Source organism: Anabrus simplex, chromosome 3 (assembly GCF_040414725.1).
Source record: "Anabrus simplex isolate iqAnaSimp1 chromosome 3, ASM4041472v1, whole genome shotgun sequence".
In the NCBI taxonomy this organism is placed as follows: domain Eukaryota; kingdom Metazoa; phylum Arthropoda; class Insecta; order Orthoptera; family Tettigoniidae; genus Anabrus; species Anabrus simplex.
This window is the reverse complement of record NC_090267.1, coordinates 203,548,365-203,559,251: the sequence shown is the minus strand read 5'-3', so window position 1 is coordinate 203,559,251 and position 10,887 is coordinate 203,548,365. Positions and strand designations below refer to the sequence as shown.

Genomic DNA, 10,887 nt, shown 5'->3' with positions numbered 1-10,887 from the left:
GGTATTGAAAACAAAAACTGGAGTATTATTATCTATTTCCCTTAACCGAAATACGAAACAAAGTAAACCTAAACTTCGTAACCTAGAGTACGTAATCTACCTAACGCCAGAACTACTCAACATAAAATTTAAATAAATATCACTAATCTTAATGACTACACTATCAACAAAATCTGGAGTAGTTCGCTGTTTCGTGCGATCGCCACATCATTTTATCGTAGTTTCAAGCATTAAATTCGCGTTTTGCCATAGGCCCATCCGATAACTTAACATAGTTACATGGTAGATCAAGGGTGTCAAACCCTGCCCGCCGTAAGCGCAGTACCCGTGCTGGAAATTCCTGTGCACGCGAGTTGGCTCGTACTTCACCACGTTGCTGACTCAGGGTTGTGCAGTATTTACGCCTACCGACGACAGGCACCAGTTACCTGCTCTGATCTACATGTAGTTGTTAAAACATGTCGAGTGGAAGCATAAATTATAAACGAAAGACATCTTCCAATTACAAGGAGAAATAGTTATTCCTTACATGAAGGAGAAGAACACAGTACCTTGTGTGTTAAGAATATATAATACATGATATGTTTTAGTCCGCCTCTGTGGTGTAGTGGTTAGTGTGATTAGCTGCCACCCCCCGGAGGCCCGGATTCGATTCCCGGCTCTGCCACGAAATTTGAAAAGTGGTACGAGGGCTGAAACGGGATCCACTCAGCCTCGGGAGGTCAACTGAGTTGAGGCGGGTTCGATTCTCACCTCAAACATCCTGGAAGTGGTTTCCCGTGATTTCCCACTTCTCCTCCAGGCAAATCCCGGGATGGTACCTAACTTAAGGCCACGGCTGCTTCCTTCCCTCTTCCTTGTCTACCCCTTCCAATCTTCCCATCCCCCAGCAAGGCCCCTGTTCAGAATAGCAGGTGAGGCCGCCTGGGCGAGGTACTGGTCATCCTCCCCAGTTGTATACTCAGACCCAATGACTCACGCTCCAGGACACTGCCCTTGAGTAGGTAGAGGTGGGATCCCTGGCTGAGTCCGAGGGAAAAGCCAACCCTGGAGGCTAAACAGATTAAGAAGAAGAAAAGTTTGTTATATCCGGAGGCACTGTACTGAAATGTCAAGTATTAAAACTAACAGACCCTATTTAAGCTAGATGGCTTGTCACCGTAAATTGCTGTCTGGGGATGGGAATCGAACCCACCTCTACTCAGTTGACCTCCCGAGGCTGAGTGAAAGTTAGAAGTACATTACCATCAAAATTAAAATTCGTAACGTAGAATTAAAATACTCCGTCTCTGTGGTGTAGTGGTCAGTGTGATTAGCTGCCGTCTCCCGAGGCGCGGTTTCTGCCACACAATTTGTTTCCCACTTCTCCTCCAGGCAAATGCCGGCATGGTACCTAACTTAAGGCCTTTCCTTCCTTTTCTCTTCTTTGCCTATCCCTTCCGATCTTCTCATCCGCCACCCCCACAAGGCCCCAGCTGTATTCCCCACGACCCAAACAATCAAGCTCCAGGATAATCATGAGCCGGTAGAGGTGGGATCTCTCGCTGAGTCCGTGTGAAAAACCAATCCTGGAGGGTAAACAGATTAAGAAAGAAAGAAAGAAAGAAAGAAAGAAAGAAAGAAAGAAAGAAAGAAAGAAAGAAAGAGAAAGTTATTTGCTAAATAGTCGGATTAAATAAACCAGTAAATAAAACTCTATAAATTCAGTCTCTCTCTCTCTGCATGAATGTTATAGCTCTCGTTATATTACGGCAGAGAAAACGCTAGTGTCCAGGCCTTCACTTCAGAGGGTTTCGGGTTCGATTCCCGGCCATGTTGAAAAATTTAATCGCTCGAGGTTAAGAGGAAGGAAGCGGCCGACGTCTTAAGTTAGGTACCTGGCATTTGTCGAGGCCATAAGGGGAAGTGGAAAACCTCTTCGAGGATGGCTGTTGTCTAATCGAAGCCCCCACCCGCTCCACTACTGAGTTGGGCCGATGACCTCAATGTTAGGCCCCTTTAAACAACAAGCAAGCACTACTGAGTTGAACTCCCGAGGCTGAGTGGACCCCGTTGCGGACCTCGTACCAATTTTCAAATTTCTTGGTAGAGTCGTGAAACGAACAATATATGTAACAAATTTGGGAATGATCCAACTGTTTTAAGACCGGTATCAACAACTCAGTCCGCCTCTGTGGTGTAGTGGTTAGCGTGATTAGCTGCCACCCCCGGAGGCCCGGGTTCGATTCCCGGCTCTGCCACGAAATTTGAAAAGTGGTATGAGGGCTGGAACGAGGTCCACTCAGCCTCGGGAGGTCAACTGAGTAGAGGTGGGTTCGATTCCCACCTCAGCCATCCTGGAAGTGGTTTTTCGTGGTTTCCCACTTCTCCTCCAGGCGAATGCCGGGATGGTACCTAACATAAGGCCACGGCCGCTTCCTTCCCTGTTCCTTGCCTATCCCTTCCAAACTTCCCATCCCTCCACAAGGCCCCTGTTCAGCATAGCAGGTGAGGCCACCTGGGCGAGGTACTGGTCATACTCCCCAGTTGTATCCCCCGACCAAGAGTCTGAAGCTCCAGGACACTGCCCGTGAGGCGGTAGAGGTGGGATCCCTCGCTAAGTCCGAGGGAAAAACGGAACCTGGAGGGTAAACAGATGATGATGATGATGATGATCAACAACTCAACTTTCACACAGACGAGTTATATGACGTCAATTCATAACTCAGTAGTTGTCAAAAATTTCTGGAGGCGCCGGGTATCGATCCCGGTACCTCTCGCATGCTAAGCGAGCGCTCTACCATCTGAGCTACGCCCCCGCGATGTCTACGAGGAGTAAAACATGTTCTACTAGCCGGAATCTCGTGGACTTCCGAATGAGATTTCGTCCTGCATGACCATGTGTATTCTAAGAATAGCCTCTCATTCTGAGCGCTAGCTGCTAGATAGCGCTGATACAGGTTACCAACGAATCGCTTCGAGTCGAGATTATCCGAACCGTACTGAACGATGGATGCTGTATGACTCAGTGGAGATTTTCAGCAATCAGAATAATGGATCAAATACGGTCAACTAGACAGAATTCGTTTTTACCGCTAATTTGAGAGCGTTCTTTCTGATTATATTAGACATGTTTGCGAAATTAATAACTGGTTCGACAGAAGGCAGTTTGGGTTTAGGAAAGGTTATTCCACTGAAGCTCAGCTTGTAGGATTTCAGCAAGATATAGCAGATATCCTGGATTCAGGAGGCCAAATGGACTGTGTTGCGATTGACCTATCTAAAGCATTTGATAAGGTAGATCATGGAAGACTACTGGCAAAAATCAGTGCTATTGGACTAGAAAAAATAATGACTGAATGGGTGGCTATATTGCTAGAAAATAGAACTCAGAGAATTAGAGTAGGCGAAGCTTTATCTGATCCTGTAATAATTAAGAGGGAAATTCCTCAAGGCAGTATTATTGGGCCTTAATGTTTTCTTATATATATCAATGATATTTGTAAAAAGGTGGAATCAGAGATAAGGCTGTTTGCAGAAGATGTTATTCTTTACAGAGTAATAAATAGTCCGCCTCTGTGGTGTAGGAGGTCCGGGTTCGATTCCCGGCTCTGCCACGAAATTTGAAAAGTGGTACGAGGGCTGGAACGGGGTCCACTCAGCCTCGGGAGGTCAACTGAGTAGAGGTGGGTTCGATTCCCTCCTCAGCCATCCTGGAAGTGGTTTTCCGTGGTTTCCCACTTCTCCTCCAGGCGAATGCCGGGATGGTACCTAACTTCAGGCCACGGCCGCTTCCTTCCCTCTTCCTTGCCTATCCCTTCCCATCTTCCCATCCCTCCTCAAGGCCCCTGTTCAGCATAGCAGGTGAGGCCGCCTGGGCGATGTACTGGTCAAACTCCCCAGTTGTATCCCCCGACCAAGAGTCTGAAGCTCCAGGACACTGCCCTTGAGGCGGTAGAGGGTAAACAGATGATGATGATGATGATGAGTAATAAATAAGTTATAAGATTGTGAGCAGCTGCAGGGTGACCTCAATAGTGTTGTGAGATGGACGGTGGGCAATGGTATGATGATAAACGGGGTTAAAAGTCAGGTTGTGAGTTTCACAAATAGGAAAAGTCCTCTCAGTTTTAATTACTGCGTTGATGGGGTGAAAGTTCTTCTTGGGGATCATTGTGAGTACCTAGGTGTTAATATAAGAAAAGACCTTCATTGGGGTAATCACATAAATATTGTTAATAAAGCGTACAGATCTCTGCACAAGGTTATGGGGGTATTTCGGGGTTGTAGTAAGGATGTAAAGGAGAGGGCATATAAGTCGCTGTCCCAACTAGAGTATGGTTCCAGTGTATGGGACCCTCAAAGGAATACTTGATTCAAGAACTGGAAAAAATCCAGAGAAAATAGCTTGATTTGTTCTGGGTGATTTCCGACAAAAGAGTACCCTTACAAAATTGTTGCAAAGTTTGGGCTGGGAAGACTTGGAAGAAAGGAGACGAGCTGCTCGATTAAGTGATGTTCCGAGCTGTCAGTGGAGAGATGGCGTTGGAGGACATCAGTAGACGAATCCGTTTGAGTGGTGTCTTTAAAAGTAGGAAAGATCACAATATGAAGATCAAGTTGGAATTCAAGATGACAAATTGTGGCATATATTCGTTTATAGGAAGGGGAGTTAGGGATTGTAATAACTTACCAAGGGAGATGTTAAAAAATTTTCCAATTTCTTTGCGATCATTTAAGAAAAGGCTAGGAAAACAAAAGATAGGGAATCTGCCACCTGTGGGCGACTGCCCTAAATGCAGATCAGTAGTGATTGATTGATTGATTGATTGATTGATTGATTGATTGATTGATTGATTGATTGATTGATTGATTGATTGATTGATTGATTGATTGATTGATTGATTGATTGATTGATGGTTCACCAGTCTTGTGTTATCCACACACAGTATCATGAACACGAAAGGTTTTCCATACGAATACCAGGACAAAGTTTTGGTACGAGTATTTCTTTCTTTCTTAATCCGTGTACCCTGCAGGGTTGATTTTTGCGTCGGACTCAGCGAGGGATCACACCTCTACCGTCTCAAGGGCAGTGTCCTGGAGCGTGAGACTTTGGGTCGGGGGGATACAACTAGGAAGGAAGACAGTACCTCGCCTAGGCGGCCTCACTTTCTATGCTGAATAGGGTCTTTGGGCGGGGGGTGGAAAATTGGAAGGGACAGGCAAGAAAGAGAGAAGGAAACGGCCGTGGCCTTAAGTTATGTACCATCCCGGCATTTGCCTGCAGAAGTGAGGAATAACGAAATCCCAGTTCGAAGATGGCTGAGATGGGATCGAACCCACCTCTACTCAGTTGACTTCCAGAGGCTGAGTGGATCCCGTTGCGGCCATCGTACCAATTTTCAAATTTCTTGGTAGAGTCGGGAAACGAACCCGGGCCTCCGCGTGTGGCAACTAATCACGCTGACCACTACACCGCAGATGCGGACTCCAAACAATATATGTAACAAATTTAGGAATGATCCAACTGTTTTAAAACTGCTATCAACAACGCCACTTGCACACAGACGAGTGTCCTCGTCACTTCCTTCACTCGGCAATAAGCGAGGAGAACTGCAACCACGCGATGAATCGGACCACCTGAAAATGATTTCCTACTTCAAAAATCCCACGTGCAATGATCATTATATGACGTAGATTCACAACTCAGTACTTGTCAAAAGTTTCTGGAAGCGCCGGGTATCGATCCCGGTACCTCTCGCATGCTAAGCGAGCGCTCTACCATCTGAGCTACGCCCCCGTCAATGAGCGATGTCTACGAGGGGTTAAACATGTTCTACTAGCCGGAATCTCGTGGACTTAGGAATGAGATTTCGTCCTGCATGACCATGTGTATTCTAAGAATAGCCTCTCATTCTGAGCGCTAGCTGCTAGATAGCGCTGATACAGGTTATCAATGAATCGCTTCGAGTTCGAGATCATCCGAACCGTGCCGAACAATGGATGCTGTATCGCTCAATGAAGATCTTCAGCAATCAGAACAATGGATCAATTCCGGTCAACTACACAGAATCCGTTTTTACCACTAATTTTACGGAGGAGATATGAGAGTGACAATATTACTAAACTGGCGAGGTTCACCAGCCTTGTGTTATCCGCACATTGTATCACGACAACGAAAGGTTATTGGAACGAATACCAGGGCAGTATTTCTTTCTTTCTTAATCCGTTTAATCTGCAGGGTTGGTTTTATTTTTGCGTCGGATTCAGCGAGGGATCACGCCACTACTGTCTCAATGGCAGTGTCCTGGAGTGTGAAGCTTTGGGTGGGGGGGATACAATTTGGAAGGACGACAGTACCTCGCCCAAGACGGCCTCACCTACAATGCTGAACAGGGTAATTGTAGGGGGATGGGACGATTGGAAGGGGTATACAATAAAGAGGGAAGGAAGCGGTATGACCTTAAATTAACTACACCCCGGCATTTGCCACGAGAAGTTGTGGGAAAATACAGAAAATCTTTTCGAGGATGGCCGAGATGGGGATTAAAAAAAACCTCTACGTAGTTGACCTCCCGAGGCTAAGTGAACCCCGTTCCTGCCCTGGTACCTCATTTCAAATTTCTTGGCAGAGCCGGGTATCGATCCCGGGCCTCCACCAGGGGGGTGGAGGGGTTAATTGTACTAACCACTACACCTCAGAGGCGGACATTATTATTATTATTATTATTATTATTATTATTATTATTATTATTATTATTATTATTATTATTATTAATGCATCCACTGTTTGTGGTTCAAGATGCAGATCATCATCATGCGTTACTTTAGGCATGTAGGCTGTTAAGGACATAAATCGTCAGGCCTAACTTGAAAATGAAAATTCACAGTCTGTTTCCAGTCATTCGACCCGTTCAGAAATGGAATGAATGAAGCCCCCATCCAGTGGCGAGGATAGGAATTGTGCACCGGGCGAGTTGGCAGTGCGGTTAGGAGCGCGCGGCTGTGAGCTCCCATCCGGGAGATAGTGCGTTCGAATCCCACTGTCGGCAGCCCTGAAGATGGTTTTCCGTGGTTTCCCATTTTCACACCATGCAAATGCTGGGGCTGTACCTTAATTAAGGCCAGGGCCGCTTCCTATCCAATCCTAGGCCTTTCCTGCCCCATCGTCGCCATAAGACCTATCTGTGTCGGTGCGACGTAAAGCAATTAGCAAGAAAAAGAAAGGAATTGTGCCGGCTGCCGAGGCCTACCGCACTCCTCTGGGGCAAATAATCAGTAATTTATTTCTACTAGAATTCTCGTTCAAGCTTTCTTTTAAAAATTTCTTTACTTCGCACCGAGACAGATAGGCCTAGGTCTTATGGGGATGAAGGGCCAGGAGCATGAAGGAAGTGACCGTGGCCTTAATTAAGGTAGCCTCAGCATTTGCCTCGTGTGGAAATTAGAAACCACGGAAACCCATCTACAGGACTGCCGACATTGTGGTTCGAACCCGCACTCTCCCAAATGCAAGTTCACAGCTACGCGACCGGAACCACGCAGCCATTCTCTCGGTATTCAAACTTTCATTGGAGATTGGTGAGTTACGGGGTGGGCGGTGCCGTCTAATTGAATTATAGTGAATATGTAGCACCTCTGTGGTGTAGTAGTTAATGTGATTAGCTGCCACCCCGCGGAGGCTCCGGCTCGATTTCCGGCCACGAAATTTGAAACGTTGTAAGAGAACTGGAAAGGGGCCCACTGAATAGCGGAGGTTCGATTCTCATCTAGCAATTCTAGAAGTGGTTTTCCGTGGTTTCTCACTTCTCCTTCTGGCAAATGCCGGGATGGTACCTAACTTAAGACCACGGGCATTTCTGTCCGTCTTCCGTGTCTATCCCTTCCAATCTTCCATTCCCCCACAAAACCGCTCTTCATCATAACAGATAAGGCCTCCTGGGCCTATTTTTGTGTGGCTGAGTGTACATCTGTAGTTACACTTCCAAGATAGATGCCAAAGGATCGGTGTTTGGCTGGTGAATAATTGTCATTAATATATTTCTAAGTTTAGAGATATCCCTACTTTTTTCTTTCTATCTTTCTTTCTTTCTTTCTCAGTCCCTTTACCGCCCAGGATTGACTTTTCTCTCAGACTCAGCGAGGAATTCAACCTCTATCGCCTGAAGGGCAGTGTCCTAGTGCGTGAGACCTTGAGTCGGGGATACACCGGGAAAGGAGGACCAGTACCTCGCTCAGGCGAGCCTCACCTGCTATGATGAACAGGGGCCTTGTGGGTGGATGGGAAGTTTGGAAGGGATAGACAAGGAAGAGAGGGTGACCTTCTCGTGGTGGCCCATGGCTTCTGCCGAAAACCCGGCGGACGTTCCCTCCCGGAAAGTGCTTTCTACGGTACACGCGAGCCTCCAAACTCTATAAAAGAGAGGCTCGCCCCGGGTAGCCGAAATCAGTTAGGTACCAAGCCAGCATTTGCCTGGAGGAGAAGTGGAAAACAACGTAAAACCACTTCGAAGATGGCTGAGATGGGATCGAACCCACCTCTACTCAGCTGACCTCCCGAGGCTGAGTGGACCCCGTTGCGGCCCTCGTACCAATTTTCAAATTTCTTTGTAGAATCGTGAAACGAACCCGGGCCTCCGGGGGTGGCAGCTAATCACGCTAACCACTACACCGCAGAAGCGGACTTCAAACAATATATGTAACAAATTTGGGAATGATCCAGCTGTTTTAAGACCGCTATCAACAACTCAACTTGCACACAGACGAGTGTCCTCGTCACTCCCTTCACTCAGCAGTCAACGACGAGAACTGCAACCACGTGATGAATCGGAACCACCTGAATATGATTTCCTACTTCAAAAATCCCATGTACAATGATCATTATATGACGTGGATTCACAACTCAGTAGTTGTCAAAAATTTCTGGAGGCGCCGGGTATCGATCCCGGTACCTCTCGCATGCTAAGCGAGCGCTCTACCATCTGAGCTACGCCCCCGTGAGTGAGCGATATCTACGAGGGGTAAAACATGTTCTACTAGCCGGAATCTCATGGACTTCGGAATGAGATTTCGTCCTGCATGACCATGTGTATTCTAAGAATAGCCTCTCATTCTGAGCGCTAGCTGCTAGATAGCACTGATACAGGTTACCAATGAATCGCTTCGAGTTCGAGATTATCCGAACCGTGCCGAACAATGGATGCTGTATGGCTCATTGGAGAACTTCAGCAATCAGAACAATGGATGAATTCCGGTCAACTACACAGAACCCGTTTTTACCGCTAATTTTACGGATGAGACATGAGAGTGACGATATTACTAAACCGACGAGGTTCACCAGCCTTGTGTTATCCGCACATTGTATCACGAAAACGAAAGGTTATCGGAACGAATACCAGGGCAGTATTTCTTTCTTTCTTAATCCGTTTACCCTGCAGGGTTGTTTTTTTTTCCGTCGGATTCAGCGAGGGATCCCACCTCTACCGTCTCAAGGGCAGTGTCCTGAAGTGTGAGACTTTGGGTGGGGGGGATACAATTAGGAAGGACGACTACCTCGCCCAAGACGGCCTCACCTACTATGCTGAACAGGGTAATTGTAGGGGGATGGGACGATTGGAAGGGGTATACAATAAAGAGGGAAGGAAGCGGTATGAACTTAAATGAACTACACCCCGGCATTCGCCACGAGAAGTTGTGGGAAAATACAGAAAATCATTTCGAGGATGGCCGAGATGGGGATAAAAAAAAAACTCTACAAAGTTGACCTCCCGAGGCTAAGTGGACCCCGTTCCTGCCCTAGTACCTCATTTCAAATTTCTTGGCAGAGACGGGTATCGATCCCGGGCCTCCACAAGAGGGGTGGAGGGGCTAATTATACTAACCACTACACCTCAGAGGCGGACATCATTATTATTATTATTATTATTATTATTATTATTATTATTATTATTATTATTATTATTATTATTATTATTATTATTATTATTATTATTATTATTGTTACCGTGTTTTAGCGGTAGGTAGAGGTGAAGGAAGGTGCGGGTGTGAACGGGTCTCAAGCTACGAAAGTAAAATTAATTTAAAATTTAACAAGGTTATATTTTCTTTTCAAAATAAGGAAATAACAAGCATGGCAGGTACAAAGTAGCAAGTCAAAAGGGTAGTTACAATATTTACAGGATTTGGGCTTCGCGCCCTGACTTCACAATGCTTGGGCAATCAGCTCAGTTTTACCCCAAACACAAGTTTCAACAGAGGGGCAGAAAACCCCATTCATGCCTAGGAGCCCTTGCTCCAAATTACACTGAAAAGCCTCCACGAGGCATACAACACTCAATTTTCAAAAAGAGCCACTCGCTCTCAACTTTAAGCCTCTCAAAGGCCACACCAAACTCCACCTTCGAGTTGTCCTCACTGGACATAGACACAGGGGTAAAATACCCAACCTACTGAGGTCTATTAAATGAAAAGAAGGTTGATTACATGACCTCCAAAATAACAATTTGAGAGAAGGCGATCTGCACTCCTAATACACTTTGTTTTTAAAACCTAATTTGGCTCTTAGGCCACTGATGCAAGGGCTAATCCCATACTACGGAGGTGACTTTAGAAAAGAAACAAATTTACATAATGTTAAGGAAGAATAGGTTGAGAAAAAAAATTCACCTCAAAACAATATGAGTGGGAGATCGAGAGGGTTAAGCACTCTCTATCCCAATACGTAGTTTAAAAGATAAAATAGATACCAGATTCTTTACATTTTTAAGGAAGGTTACATAACGGAAAAACTTCGGACCCGCCCCGAGAGTTAAACTGCTGAGCTAGCAAAGAAAGAAGTTATTAATTGGCCATTACCTGATTGTTGACCGCAGCCGGAGAAAGAGGCGCTTCCCGCCCCCTGCTATG

At 46.0% G+C, this 10,887-nt stretch overlaps 3 non-coding genes across 3 annotated transcripts; all 3 read right to left on the bottom strand.

Moving 5' to 3' along the window:
- Positions 1 to 2,725: 2,725 nt before the first annotated feature.
- Positions 2,726 to 2,798, bottom strand: TRNAA-AGC (transfer RNA alanine (anticodon AGC)). The gene has a single exon. It is a non-coding gene; the product is annotated as a tRNA-Ala (tRNA).
- Positions 2,799 to 5,709: 2,911 nt separating this feature from the next.
- TRNAA-AGC (transfer RNA alanine (anticodon AGC)) lies at positions 5,710 to 5,782 on the bottom strand. The gene has a single exon. It is a non-coding gene; the product is annotated as a tRNA-Ala (tRNA).
- Positions 5,783 to 8,905: 3,123 nt separating this feature from the next.
- Positions 8,906 to 8,978, bottom strand: TRNAA-AGC (transfer RNA alanine (anticodon AGC)). Its single transcript has one exon. It is a non-coding gene; the product is annotated as a tRNA-Ala (tRNA).
- Positions 8,979 to 10,887: the final 1,909 nt, after the last annotated feature.